A 14,504-nucleotide genomic window follows, 5' to 3' on the forward strand; every position below is an offset into this window, starting at 1 on the left:
CCCCTCGCTCAGAGAGGGAAGAGCGTGTATTCCCCGTGCCCAGAGAGGGAGGAGCGTGTATTCCCCGTGCCCAGAGAGGGAGGAGTGTGTATTCCTCTCGCCCAGAGAGGGAGGAGCATGTATTCCCCTCGCCCAGAGAGGGAGGAGCCTGTATTCCCCGCACCCAGAGAGGGAGGAGCGTGTATTCCCCTCGCCCAGAGAGGGAGGAGCGTGTATTCCCCTCGCCCAGAGAGGGAGAAGCGTGTATTCCCTGCGCCCAGAGAGGGAGGAGCGTGTATTCCCTGCGCACAGAGAGGGAGGAGCGTGTATTCCCCTCGTCCAGAGGGGGAGGAGCGTGTATTCCCCGTGCCCAGAGAGGGAGGAGCATGTATTCCCTACACCCAGAGAGGGAGGAGCGTGTATTCTCTGCGCCCAGAGAGGGAGGAGCGTGTATTCCCCTCGCCCAGAGAGGGAGGAGCGTGTATTCCCCTCGCCCAGAGAGGGAGGAGCGTGTATTCCCCTCGCCCAGAGAGGGAGGAGCGTGTATTCCCCTCGCTCAGAGAGGGAGGAGCGTGTATTCCCCTCACCCAGAGAGGGAGGAGCGTGTATTCCCCTCGTTCAGAGAGGGAGGAGCGTGTATTCCCTACACCCAGAGAGGGAGCAGCGTATATTTCCCGCACCCAGAGAGGGAGGAGCGTGTATTCCCCTCGCTCAGAGAGGGAAGAGCGTGTATTCCCCGTGCCCAGAGAGGGAGGAGCGTGTATTCCCCGTGCCCAGAGAGGGAGGAGTGTGTATTCCTCTCGCCCAGAGAGGGAGGAGCATGTATTCCCCTCGCCCAGAGAGGGAGGAGCCTGTATTCCCCGCACCCAGAGAGGGAGGAGCGTGTATTCCCCTCGCCCAGAGAGGGAGGAGCGTGTATTCCCCTCGCCCAGAGAGGGAGGAGCGTGTATTCCCTGCGCCCAGAGAGGGAGGAGTGTGTATTCCCTGCGCACAGAGAGGGAGGAGCGTGTATTCCCCTCGTCCAGAGGGGGAGGAGCGTGTATTCCCCGTGCCCAGAGAGGGAGGAGCATGTATTCCCTACACCCAGAGAGGGAGGAGCGTGTATTCTCTGCGCCCAGAGAGGGAGGAGCGTGTATTCCCCTCGCCCAGAGAGGGAGGAGCGTGTATTCCCCTCGCCCAGAGAGGGAGGAGCGTGTATTCCCCTCGCCCAGAGAGGGAGGAGCGTGTATTCCCCTCGCTCAGAGAGGGAGGAGCGTGTATTCCCCTCGCTCAGAGAGGGAGGAGCGTGTATTCCCTACACCCAGAGAGGGAGGAGAGTGTATTTCCCGCACCCAGAGAGGGAGGAGCGTGTATTCCCTACACCCAGAGAGGGAGGAGCGTGTATTCCCTACACCCAGAGAGGGAGGAGCGTGTATTCCCTGCGCCCAGAGAGGGAGGAGCGTGTATTTCCTACACCCAGAGAGGGAGGAGTGTGTATTTCCTACACCCAGAGAGGGAGGAGCGTGTATTCCCCGCGCCCAGAGAAGGAGGAGCGTGTTTTCCCCTCGCCCAGAGGGGGAGGAGCGTGTATTCCCCTCGCTCAGAGAGGGAGGAGCGTGTATTCCCCGCGCCCAGAGAGGGAGGATCGTGTAGTCCCCACACCCAGATAGGGAGGAGCATGTATTCCCCACGCTCAGAGAGGGAGGAGCGTGTATTCCTACGGGCTGACAGAAAGGTAGGTATAAATGGGCTTTTCTACAGGCTGTGATGACCTCATAGTGCCGGCCACTGATGGAACACCAAAGAAAGGGGGTTTCGGGGGACAGATCACATGGATATGAGAACTCCTGTAGGAGTGTGGGAGAAGGTAAGTAAAACAAAAAAGGTAGTTTTGAATTTCCCCCAGAGTCCGGCTTCCATTGGTCACCCCCCCCCCCCCCCCCCCCGTAGTGTATGTCATGCTGGGTTAAGATATTTCAATCAATGACTTGAGTTGTGTAAGGATTTTACTCATAAGTCTTTCTCCATGTGTCTCTGTTGGGTTGTCTCTGTGATGACCAAATTGTGGAGGAAATGTGTAGATCTGTCACCTTACACAAAGACATTGGGACCATCATGGATCACCAGGTGAGAAATTCCTCCACACAGGTGAGGTCACGATGAGCAGAACATGGACTCCAAGGCGTTCTCCATGTGTTTTTGTTGGGATGTCTCTGTGCTGATCAGGTTGTGGAGGAAATGTGTAGATGTGTCACCTTATAGATTGGGACAGTCACAGATCCCCGTATCAAGTACCTGGACGAAGGCCAAAATGCAGAGAGGGCTCCCCTTGCGGCTAAGTGCAGTACACCCCTGAAGATGCTACAGGAGGTGTGGTGCCCAAAGAAGCTCAGGTTGCCAGACAGGTTCTGAAGAGTAGGACTGATGGTCACCTGCTTTATAGTGGATGCACAACTGGCCAAGAGTCTCTTAGAGAAACTCAGTAGTACTTAGCAGTAGTGCACACAGGAGACGGTAGTGAAAGCCAGGCCAGGGGTCAAACACAGTGAATACGTCAGGAGCAGATGCAGGTAGAAAAACAGGAACTAGCCAAGGTCATACACAGGAATAATAGTAAAGTCCGTAATGCAAGCCGTGGTCATATACTGGAGACAGCAGCAGAGGCGGTAGAACAAGCCAGGGGTCAAAGCCAGGAGAGGAGATCAGCCAGGCCACAAGAGGGAACCCAAGGGTAAATGCACAGGGGCTCAGGGAGGCTGACGACAATCCAGAAATTTGTGAGAGGAGCTGCTGTCCTTATATAGGCCAATGGATACTGGCAATTAGCATGCTTTGCGTATGCAGATTCGCCATTGGATGCCGCATGTGCGCATTAACGAGACCAGATTGGATGTTAGCATATTTGCCTTTCCTGACACCCCAGTTGAGAAGTTCCTCCACACAGGTGAGGTCATGATGAGCAGAACATGGACTCCAGGCCTTTCTCCATGTGTCTCTGTTGGGTTGTCTCTGTACTGACCAAGTTGTGGAGGAAATGTGTAGATGTGTTACCTTACACAAAGACATTGGGGCCATCATGGATCACCAGATGAGAGGTTCCTCCACACAGGTGAGGTCATGATGAGCAGAACATGGACTCCAGGCCTTTCTCCATGTGTCTCTGTTGGGTTGTCTCTGTACTGACCAAGTTGTGGAGGAAATGTGTAGATGTGTTACCTTACACAAAGACATTGGGGCCATCATGGATCACCAGATGAGAGGTTCCTCCACACAGGTGAGGTCATGATGAGCAGAACATGGACTCCAGGCCTTTCTCCATGTGTCTCTGTTGGGTTGTCTCTGTACTGACCAGATTGTGGAGGAAATATGTAGATGTGTTACCTTACACAAAGACATTGGGGCCATCATGGATCACCAGATGAGAGGTTCCTCCACACAGGTGAGGTCATGATGAGCAGAACATGGACTCCAAGCCTTTCTCCATGTGTCTCTGTTGGGTTGTCTCTATGCTGACCAAATTATGGGGGAAATGTGTAGATGTGTTACCTTACAGATTGATTGAGACCATTCCAGATCCCAAGAAGACAAGTTCCACCACGTAGGTGAGGTCCATGATTGTAAGGACTTACCTAGGTTGGAGTCCATAGTGCAGAGATGTATACTCACCCTTGAAAATACACACAGCCCGCGGTAACAAGGTAAGAAGCTACCTGGGCTGTGAATCTGTGCACGGGGGCTTGACAGGAATTTGCCAAAGGATAGTCCAGGTAAAGCCGTAGTCAGGGATTCCAGAAGTCAGAATAAACTATAGATAAAGCCATGGTCAGTCTTGGAACACTGGAACTTGAACACTTAGAGCCCATTCACACAGGGGCAACTCCTGATCCGACTTCAGGTCGCCCCTAGTCGCCTCAGGTCGGACAACATTTAAAAAGCAATGTAAGTGAATGAGAGCCGTCTTAATGCACACTACTGAAGTTGCTCCGACTTCAGAAAAGGTTCCTGTACTACTTCTATCCGACTTGTAGGCGACCGGTACCCATTGATTTCAATGGAGATCGCCTCCAAGTCGGATCTCCGTCTATACGGAGGCGACTTTGACAGAATTATTAGCTCTGAAGGGGGAACTCCACGGCAAATTTCTGAAAAAAATTTGGCGTGGGTTCCCCCTCCGAGAGCATACCAGGCCCTTAGGTCTGGTATGGATTCCAAGGGGAACCCCCTACGCCGAAAAAACGGCGTGGGGGTCCCCCCCAGATCCACACCAGACCCTTATCCGAGCACGCTACCCGGCCGGCCAGGAAAGGGGGTGGGGACGAGCGGGCGCCCCCCCCCCTCCTGAGCCGTACCAGGCCGCGTGCCCTCAACATGGGGGGGTGCCTTGGGGGAGGGGGGGCGTGCGGCCCCCCCACCCCAAAGCACCTTGTCCCCATGTCGATGAGGACAAGGGCCTCTTCCAGACAACCCTGGCCGTTGGTTGTCGGGGTCTGCGGGCGGGGGGCTTATCGGAATCCGGGAGCCCCCTTTAATAAGGGGGCTCCTGGATACCGGCCCCCCACCCTATGTGAATGAGTATGGGGTACAATGTACCCCTACCCATTCACCTGTAAAAAAAAAAGTAAAAAAAAACACAACACACAAGGGTTAAAATAGTTTATTGCACAGCTCCGGGGGTCTTCCGTCTTCGGGGTCTTCTCGCCGGACTCCTCCGCTATCTTCTGCTAGCTCTTTTACTAGCGGAGGAGTCCGGCTTTCTTCCTCCCCGCCGCCGGCCTCTTCTCCCGACTTCGGGGGTCTTGTCCCCCTCTTCGGTTCTTCTGCCGGGCCACCGCGCCTTCTTATAGCTCTTTTGCAGGCGGTGGCCCGGTCTTCTGTCGCCGCCGCCGCTGCCGCCTTCCATTCTTCTTCTTCTTCTTCTTCTTCTTCTCCAGGAGATGTTGACACGACGCTCTCTCCGGCCACAATGCCAGGGACGCGCTCCGCTGCCACTTATATAGGGACAATGGGGCGGTGTCACATGGGTTGATGTCACATGGGTTGGTCACATGGGTTGATGTCACATGGTGACCCCGCCCCCTTACCATGTGACATCAACCCATGTGGCCAACCCATGTGACATCAACCCATGTGACATCGCCCCATTGTCCCTATATAAGTGGCAGCGGAGCGCGTCCCTGGCATTGTGGCCGGAGAGAGCGTCGTGTCAACATCTCCTGGAGAAGAAGAAGAAGAACGGAAGGCGGCGGCGGCGGCGGCGGCGACAGAAGACCGGGCCACCGCCTGCAAAAGAGCTATAAGAAGGCGCGGTGGCCCAGCAGAAGAACCGAAGAGGGGGACAAGACCCCCGAAGTCGGGAGAAGAGGCCGGCGGCGGGGAGGAAGAAAGCCGGACTCCTCCGCTAGTAAAAGAGCTAGCAGAAGATAGCGGAGGAGTCCGGCGAGAAGACCCCGAAGACGGAAGACCCCCGGAGCTGTGCAATAAACTATTTTAACCCTTGTGTGTTGTGTTTTTTTTACTTTTTTTTTACAGGTGAATGGGTAGGGGTACATTGTACCCCATACTCATTCACATAGGGTGGGGGGCCGGTATCCAGGAGCCCCCTTATTAAAGGGGGCTCCCAGATTCCGATAAGCCCCCCGCCCGCAGACCCCGACAACCAACGGCCAGGGTTGTCGGGAAGAGGCCCTTGTCCTCATCGACATGGGGACAAGGTGCTTTGGGGTGGGGGGGCCGCACGCCCCCCCTCCCCCCAAGGCACCCCCCCATGTTGAGGGCACGTGGCCTGGTACGGCTCAGGAGGGGGGGGGGGCGCCCGCTTGTCCCCACCCCCTTTCCTGGCCGGCCGGGTAGCGTGCTCGGATAAGGGTCTGGTGTGGATCTGGGGGGGACCCCCACGCCGTTTTTTTGGCGTAGGGGGTTCCCCTTGGAATCCATACCAGACCTAAGGGCCTGGTATGCTCTCGGAGGGGGAACCCACGCCAAATTTTTTTCAGAAATTTGCCGTGGAGTTCCCCCTTGAGCTCATTCTCTGCTTGGCCTCGGCAAAAGTCGCCTGGCCTGGGGCGACTTGTAAGTCGTCCCAAGTCGGGCTTGAAGTCATCACAAGTCGTTTTGAAGTCGTCCCAAGTCGCGCTGTGATCTTAACTCAAGTCGTGTCCAAGTTGCCTGACTCAAGTCGCCTACAAGTCGTGTTGCCCCTGTGTGAATGGGCTCTTAGGCAAAACAAGAAACTCGGGAACCTTTGGCAAAGATAGAGACAAGAGACAATGAACTGACCAAGTCCTCAGAGTGAGGCAGTGTTTGATACCCAGCTCATTGGATAACCTGCCTCAGCTGAACCCGGAGTGACGAGTACAAAGTGGAACAAGATCCAGAGTATGGCTCTAGTATTTCATGCAGAACTAGGAAAAGCTGGAAAGGAGGCTGCATAGAGAACTGAAGCGTGGCTCCGAGGTAAAGCAATGGAAGGTTACGGGTTCAATACCACCTTAAGCCACTTGGGGCATGACCATGCCTGGCCGTCTTGCTTGGCACGGTAGGGACTGTGACAACGATGAGCAGAAAATGAACATTAAGCCTTTCTCCGTGTGTCTCTGTTGGGTTGTCTCTGTGCTGACCAAGTTGTGGAGGAAATGTGTAGACGGGTCACCTTGCAGATTGATTGAGACCATCACAGATCCCGAAGTGAGAAGTTCCTCCACACAGGTGAGGTCTATGATGAGGAGGCCACAACAACCTAAAGCTAAGTGCCTCCGTCCCTAGATCAGAAATAAAGAGGAGGGTCGGGACTTTAAATGAGACAAGTGGCACAACACTTGATGATTAATACACCAGAACATATTTATTGGTAAATTCATATATATATATACACAAAGGTTAACATCATGAAAAAATATAGCTATAAATGATACTGTTGTGGGCTGATTTGTATGATGAGTTGACATCTAAATCCATAGATCACAATAAACACTGAATACAAGTCATTCATGATTACAGAGATTTCACCTGATCTATGCTCGTGGTTCAGTTATAACTGCATCAGAAGGCTCAACGCGTTTTGTGGAGTCATTTTTACTTCTTCAGGAGAATGTATGCAGGATGCATATCTATAAAAAATGTACTGTATAACCACTGGTCTGATCCCCTCTTAGTATAGGTGACCAGACTCCACCAGGGGGCGCTCACCTATACCGAGAGGAGATCAGACCAGACTCCACCAGGGGGCGCTCACCTATACCGAGATGAGATCAGACCAGACTCCACCAGGGGGCCCTCACCTATACCGAGATGAGATCAGACCAGACTCCACCAGGGGCGCTCACCTATACCAGGATGAGATCAGACCAGACTCCACCAGGGGGCGCTCACCTATACCAAGATGAGATCAGACCAGACTCCACCAGGGGGCGCTCACCTATACCAAGATGAGATCAGACCAGACTCCACCAGGGGGCCCTCACCTATACCGAGATGAGATCAGACCAGACTCTACCAGGGGGCGCTCACCTATACCAAGATGAGATCAGACCAGACTCCACCAGGGGGCGCTCACCTACACTGAGAGGAGATCAGACCAGATGCCACAGGGGGCGCTCACCTACACTGAGAGGAGATCAGACCAGACTCCACCAGGGGGCGCTCACCTACACTGAGAGGAGATCAGACCAGACTCCACCAGGGGGCGCTCACCTACACTGAGAGGAGATCAGACCAGACTCCACCAGGGGGCGCTCACCTACACTGAGAGGAGATCAGACCAGACTCCACCAGGGGGCGCTCACCTACACTGAGAGGAGATCAGACCAGAGGGTGAATTGCTGCTTTGGGGACACTTTATGGTGAAGCATCGGGAGAGGATGTCTATTGTGTATGGTCACAGACTGGTCTGCTCAGAGACTATAAGAGGACTTCTGAGAAGATTCCCCCTCCCCCACTCTCCTTTGTGTCTTTGTCCTTTCAATAAAGCTTGGGGTCTGTGAGCTCTTCCCCCTCCCCCCTTCCTCTCCCCATCACACTTGGTTCTTAATGAAATGCAAATTGAAAAAAGTCCAAGTGCCCCATCCTGTCTGCCCCGTTGTCTGACTCTACATCTCCATCTGCCCCGTTGTCTGACTCTAGATCTCCATCTGCCCTGTTGTCTGACTCTAGATCTCCATCTGTCCCGTTGTCTGACTCTAGATCTCCGTCTGCCCCGTTGTCTGACTCTAGATCTCCATCTGTCCCGTTGTCTGACTCTAGATCTCCATCTGCCCCGTTGTCTGACTCTAGATCTCCGTCTGCCCCGTTGTCTGACTCTAGATCTCCATCTGCCCCGTTGTCTGACTCTAGATCTCTGTCTGCCCCGTTGTCTGACTCTAGATCTCCATCTGCCCCGTTGTCTGACTCTAGATCTCCGTCTGTCCCGTTGTCTGACTCTAGATCTCCATCTGCCCCGTTGTCTGACTCTAGATCTCCGTCTGTCCCGTTGTCTGACTCTAGATCTCCGTCTGTCCCGTTATCTGACTCTACATCTCCATCTGCCCCGTTGTCTGACTCTAGATCTCCGTCTGTCCCGTTATCTGACTCTACATCTCCATCTGCCCCGTTGTCTGACTCTAGATCTCCATCTGTCCCGTTGTCTGACTCTAGATCTCCGTCTGCCCCGTTGTCTGACTCTAGATCTCCGTCTGCCCCGTTGTCTGACTCTAGATCTCCGTCTGCCCCGTTGTCTGACTCTAGATCTCCGTCTGCCCCGTTGTCTGACTCTAGATCTCAATCTGCCCCGTTGTCTGACTCTAGATCTCCGTCTGCCCCGTTGTCTGACTCTAGATCTCCGTCTGTCCCGTTGTCTGACTCTAGATCTCCGTCTGCCCCGTTGTCTGACTCTAGATCTCCATCTGCCCCGTTGTCTGACTCTAGATCTCCGTCTGTCCCAAGCATGGCTCAATCCTCTTCCTGGTGACTGACCTCTGCTGGAAGTCAGCTCCAGGCATCCACTACTCTTTTGGTAAAATAATATTTACTAAGGTTTAGTGTTGAACTTTCCTCCTGCTAGTTGGAGGTCAAGTCCTTCATCCTCATAATGAAAGTCCTTCCCTCCTGGACGTCCTTCGTGGATTTACAGGATAAGTGCGGGAACTCATCTATATGGCTGCAGAATCGGAACAAAACTGTCCCCCACTGACTCTAAGAGGGGGGCACTCACCTACACTGGGAGGAATATAGACCAGACACCACCAGGGGGGCACTCACCTACACTGGGGGGAAACAGACCAGACACCACCAGGGGGGCACTCACCTACACTGGGAGGAATATAGACCAGACACCACCAGGGGGGCACTCACCTACACTGGGAGGAATATAGACCAGACACCACCAGGGGGGCACTCACCTACACTGGGGGGAAACAGACCAGACACCACCAGGGGGGCACTCACCTACACTGGGAGGAATATAGACCAGACACCACCAGGGGGGCACTCACCTACACTGGGAGGAACACAGACCAGACACCACCAGGGGGGCACTCACCTACACTGGGAGGAATACAGACCAGACACCACCAGGGGGGGCACTCACCTACACTGGGAGGAATACAGACCAGACACCACCAGGGGGGCACTCACCTACACTGGGAGGAATACAGACCAGACACCACCAGGGGGGCACTCACCTACACTGGGAGGAATATAGACCAGACACCACCAGGGGGGCACTCACCTACACTGGGGGGAAACAGACCAGACACCACCAGGGGGGCACTCACCTACACTGGGAGGAATATAGACCAGACACCACCAGGGGGGCACTCACCTACACTGGGAGGAATATAGACCAGACACCACCAGGGGGGCACTCACCTACACTGGGAGGAATATAGACCAGACACCACCAGGGGGGCACTCACCTACACTGGGAGGAACACAGACCAGACACCACCAGGGGGGCACTCACCTACACTGGGAGGAATACAGACCAGACACCACCAGGGGGGGCACTCACCTACACTGGGAGGAATACAGACCAGACACCACCAGGGGGGCACTCACCTACACTGGGAGGAATACAGACCAGACACCACCAGGGGGGCACTCACCTACACTGGGAGGAATACAGACCAGACACCACCAGGGGGGGCACTCACCTACACTGGGAGGAATACAGACCAGACACCACCAGGGGGGCACTCACCTACACTGGGAGGAATACAGACCAGACACCACCAGGGGGGCACTCACCTACACTGGGAGGAATACAGACCAGACACCACCAGGGGGGCACTCACCTACACTGGGAGGAATACAGACCAGACACCACCAGGGGGGCACTCACCTACACTGGGAGGAATACAGACCAGACACCACCAGGGGGGCACTCACCTACACTGGGAGGAATACAGACCAGACACCACCAGGGGGGCGCTCACCTACACTGGGAGGAATATAGACCAGACACCACCAGGGGGGGCACTCACCTACACTGGGAGGAATACAGACCAGACACCACCAGGGGGGCACTCACCTACACTGGGAGGAATACAGACCAGACACCACCAGGGGGGCGCTCACCTACACTGGGAGGAATACAGACCAGACACCACCAGGGGGGCGCTCACCTACACTGGGAGGAATACAGACCAGACACCACCAGGGGGGGCACTCACCTACACTGGGAGGAATACAGACCAGACACCACCAGGGGGCACTCACCTACACTGGGAGGAATACAGACCAGACACCACCAGGGGGGCACTCACCTACACTGGGAGGAATACAGACCAGACACCACCAGGGGGGCACTCACCTACACTGGGGGAATACAGACCAGACACCACCAGGGGGGCACTCACCTACACTGGGAGGAATACAGACCAGACACCACCAGGGGGGCACTCACCTACACTGGGAGGAATACAGACCAGACACCACCAGGGGGGCGCTCACCTACACTGGGAGGAATACAGACCAGACACCACCAGGAGGGCGCTCACCTACACTGGGAGGAATACAGACCAGACACCACCAGGGGGGCACTCACCAACACTGGGAGGAACACAGACCAGACATCACCAGGGGGGCACTCACCAACACTGGGAGGAATACAGACCAGACACCACCAGGGGGGCACTCACCTACACTGGGAGGAACATAGACCAGACACCACCAGGGGGGCACTCACCTACACTGGAAGGAAACAGACCAGACACCACCAGGAGGGCACTCACCTACACTGGGAGGAACACAGACCAGACACCACCAGGGGGGCACTCACCTACACTGGGGGGAAACAGACCAGACACCACCAGGGGGGCACTCACCTACACTGGGGGGAAACAGACCAGACACCACCAGGGGGGCACTCACCTACACTGGGGGGAAACAGACCAGACACCACCAGGGGGCGCTCACCTACACTGGGAGGAACACAGACCAGACACCACCAGGGGGGCACTCACCTACACTGGGAGGAACACAGACCAGACACCACCAGGGGGGCACTCACCTACACTGGAAGGAAACAGACCAGACACCACCAGGGGGGCACTCACCTACACTGGGAGGAACACAGACCAGACACCACCAGGGGGCGCTCACCTACACTGGGAGGAACACAGACCAGACACCACCAGGGGGGCACTCACCTACACTGGGAGGAACACAGACCAGACACCACCAGGGGGGCACTCACCTACACTGGGAGGAACACAGACCAGACACCACCAGGGGGCGCTCACCTACACTGGGAGGAACACAGACCAGACACCACCAGGGGGGCACTCACCTACACTGGGAGGAACACAGACCAGACACCACCAGGGGGGCACTCACCTACACTGGGAGGAATACAGACCAGACACCACCAGGGGGGCACTCACCTACACTGGGAGGAACACAGACCAGACACCACCAGGAGGGCGCTCACCTACACTGGGAGGAACACAGACCAGACACCACCAGGGGGGCACTCACCTACACTGGGAGGAACACAGACCAGACACCACCAGGGGGGCACTCACCTACACTGGGAGGAACACAGACCAGACACCACCAGGGGGGCGCTCACCTACACTGGGAGGAATACAGACCAGACACCACCAGGGGGGCACTCACCTACACTGGGAGGAACACAGACCAGACACCACCAGGGGGGCGCTCACCTACACTGGGAGGAATACAGACCAGACTCCACCAGGGGGGCACTCACCTACACTGGGAGGAACACAGACCAGACACCACCAGGGGGGCACTCACCTACACTGGGAGGAACACAGACCAGACACCACCAGAGGGGCACTCACCTACACTGGGAGGAAACACAGACCAGACACCACCAGGAGGGAACTCACCTACACTGGGAGGAACACAGACCAGATACCACCAGGGGGGCACTCACCTACACTGGGAGGAACACAGACCAGACATCACCAGGGGGGCACTCACCTACACTGGGAGGAACACAGACCAGACACCACCAGGGGGGCACTCACCTACACTGGGGGGAAACACAGACCAGACACCACCAGGGGGGCACTCACCTACACTGGGAGGAATACAGACCAGACACCACCAGGGGGGCACTCACCTACACTGGGAGGAATACAGACCAGACACCACCAGGGGGGCACTCACCTACACTGGGAGGAATACAGACCAGACACCACCAGGGGGGCACTCACCTACACTGGGAGGAATACAGACCAGACACCACCAGGGGGGCACTCACCAACACTGGGAGGAATACAGACCAGACACCACCAGGGGGGCACTCACCTACACTGGGAGGAACACAGACCAGACACCACCAGGGGGGCGCTCACCAACACTGGGAGGAACACAGACCAGACACCACCAGGGGGGCACTCACCTACACTGGGGGGAATACAGACCAGACACCACCAGGGGGGCACTCACCTACACTGGGAGGAACACAGACCAGACACCACTAGGGGACACTCACCTACACTGGGAGGAACATAGACCAGACACCACCAGGAGGGCGCTCACCTACACTGGGAGGAACATAGACCAGACACCACCAGGGGGGGCACTCACCTACACTGGGAGGAATACAGACCAGACACCACCAGGGGGGCACTCACCTACACTGGGAGGAACACAAACCAGACACCACCAGGAGGGCGCTCACCTACACTGGGAGGAACATAGACCAGACACCACCAGGGGGGGCACTCACCTACACTGGGAGGAATACAGACCAGACACCACCAGGGGGGCACTCACCTACACTGGGAGGAACACAGACCAGACACCACCAGGGGGGGCACTCACCTACACTGGGAGGAACACAGACCAGACACCACCAGGGGGGGCACTCACCTACACTGGGAGGAATACAGACCAGACACCACCAGGGGGGCACTCACCTACACTGGGAGGAACACAGACCAGACACCACCAGGGGGGCACTCACCTACACTGGGAGGAACACAGACCTACACCACCAGGGGGGCACTCACCTACACTGGGAGGAATACAGACCAGACACCACCAGGAGGGCGCTCACCTACACTGGGAGGAACACAGACCTACACCACCAGGGGGGCGCTCACCTACACTGGGAGGAACACAGACCAGACACCACCAGGGGGGCGCTCACCTACACTGGGAGGAATACAGACCAGACACCACCAGGAGGGCGCTCACCTACACTGGGAGGAACACAGACCTACACCACCAGGGGGGCACTCACCTACACTGGGAGGAATACAGACCAGACACCACCAGGGGGGCGCTCACGTACACTGGGAGGAACACAGACCTACACCACCAGGGGGGCACTCACCTACACTGGGAGAGGCACCAACCAGTGTTCAGATTCTCAGATTCAGAATACTTTATTACTCGCAAAGGGAAATGACTAAGATACAATTACATTCAACAAAGACAACAAATATAAAGGAAAGAACAGAAAATCAAACTACCAACATGCAAATATTTCACCACTTCCTGGAACGTTACCCCCAAATCATCAGACATTGGTCACCTAATATCCAAAATAATATAAAAACGACATAAAAACCATCCCACCGACACCATTGATCTTTTTAGCTAATTGAGGTTGAGAAGGAGGTAATTCTTCCCATTGACCACAAGTGTAAGGACCCTTCTTCTCATTGACCACAAGTGTAAGCCCCTTGTACACATGGTCGGAGATTCTGCCAACCAAATCCGTCGGATTTAGTCTGACGGATTGTGTCCGAAACTGTTGCATACACACGGTCGGACTAAGTTGTCGAAAAATCCGATCTTTCAGAACGTGATGACGTAATTTTGTTACGATGGGACTACATTCAGGCTAGTAGCCAATAGCTTTGATGTAGGAATTTGATCTGAGCATGCGTGGCACTTGGTCCGATCAAAATTCTCTACACATGATCGGATTAGGTCTGACCAGCCCAGTTGGTCGGGAAATATTTCCAACATGTTGGAAAATTGGGTTGGACGGAGATTCGGATGGAATCAGTCCGATGCAGACCACACACAGTCGGATTATCCGACGACACGGTCCGATAAGATGCATTCCGACAGATTCTCCGACCGTGTGT

The sequence above is a fragment of the Lithobates pipiens genome, unplaced genomic scaffold (assembly GCF_037356315.1).
Source record: "Lithobates pipiens isolate NorthernLeopardFrog02 unplaced genomic scaffold, aLitPip1_a1.2 Scaffold_35, whole genome shotgun sequence".
NCBI classification, from domain to species: domain Eukaryota; kingdom Metazoa; phylum Chordata; class Amphibia; order Anura; family Ranidae; genus Lithobates; species Lithobates pipiens.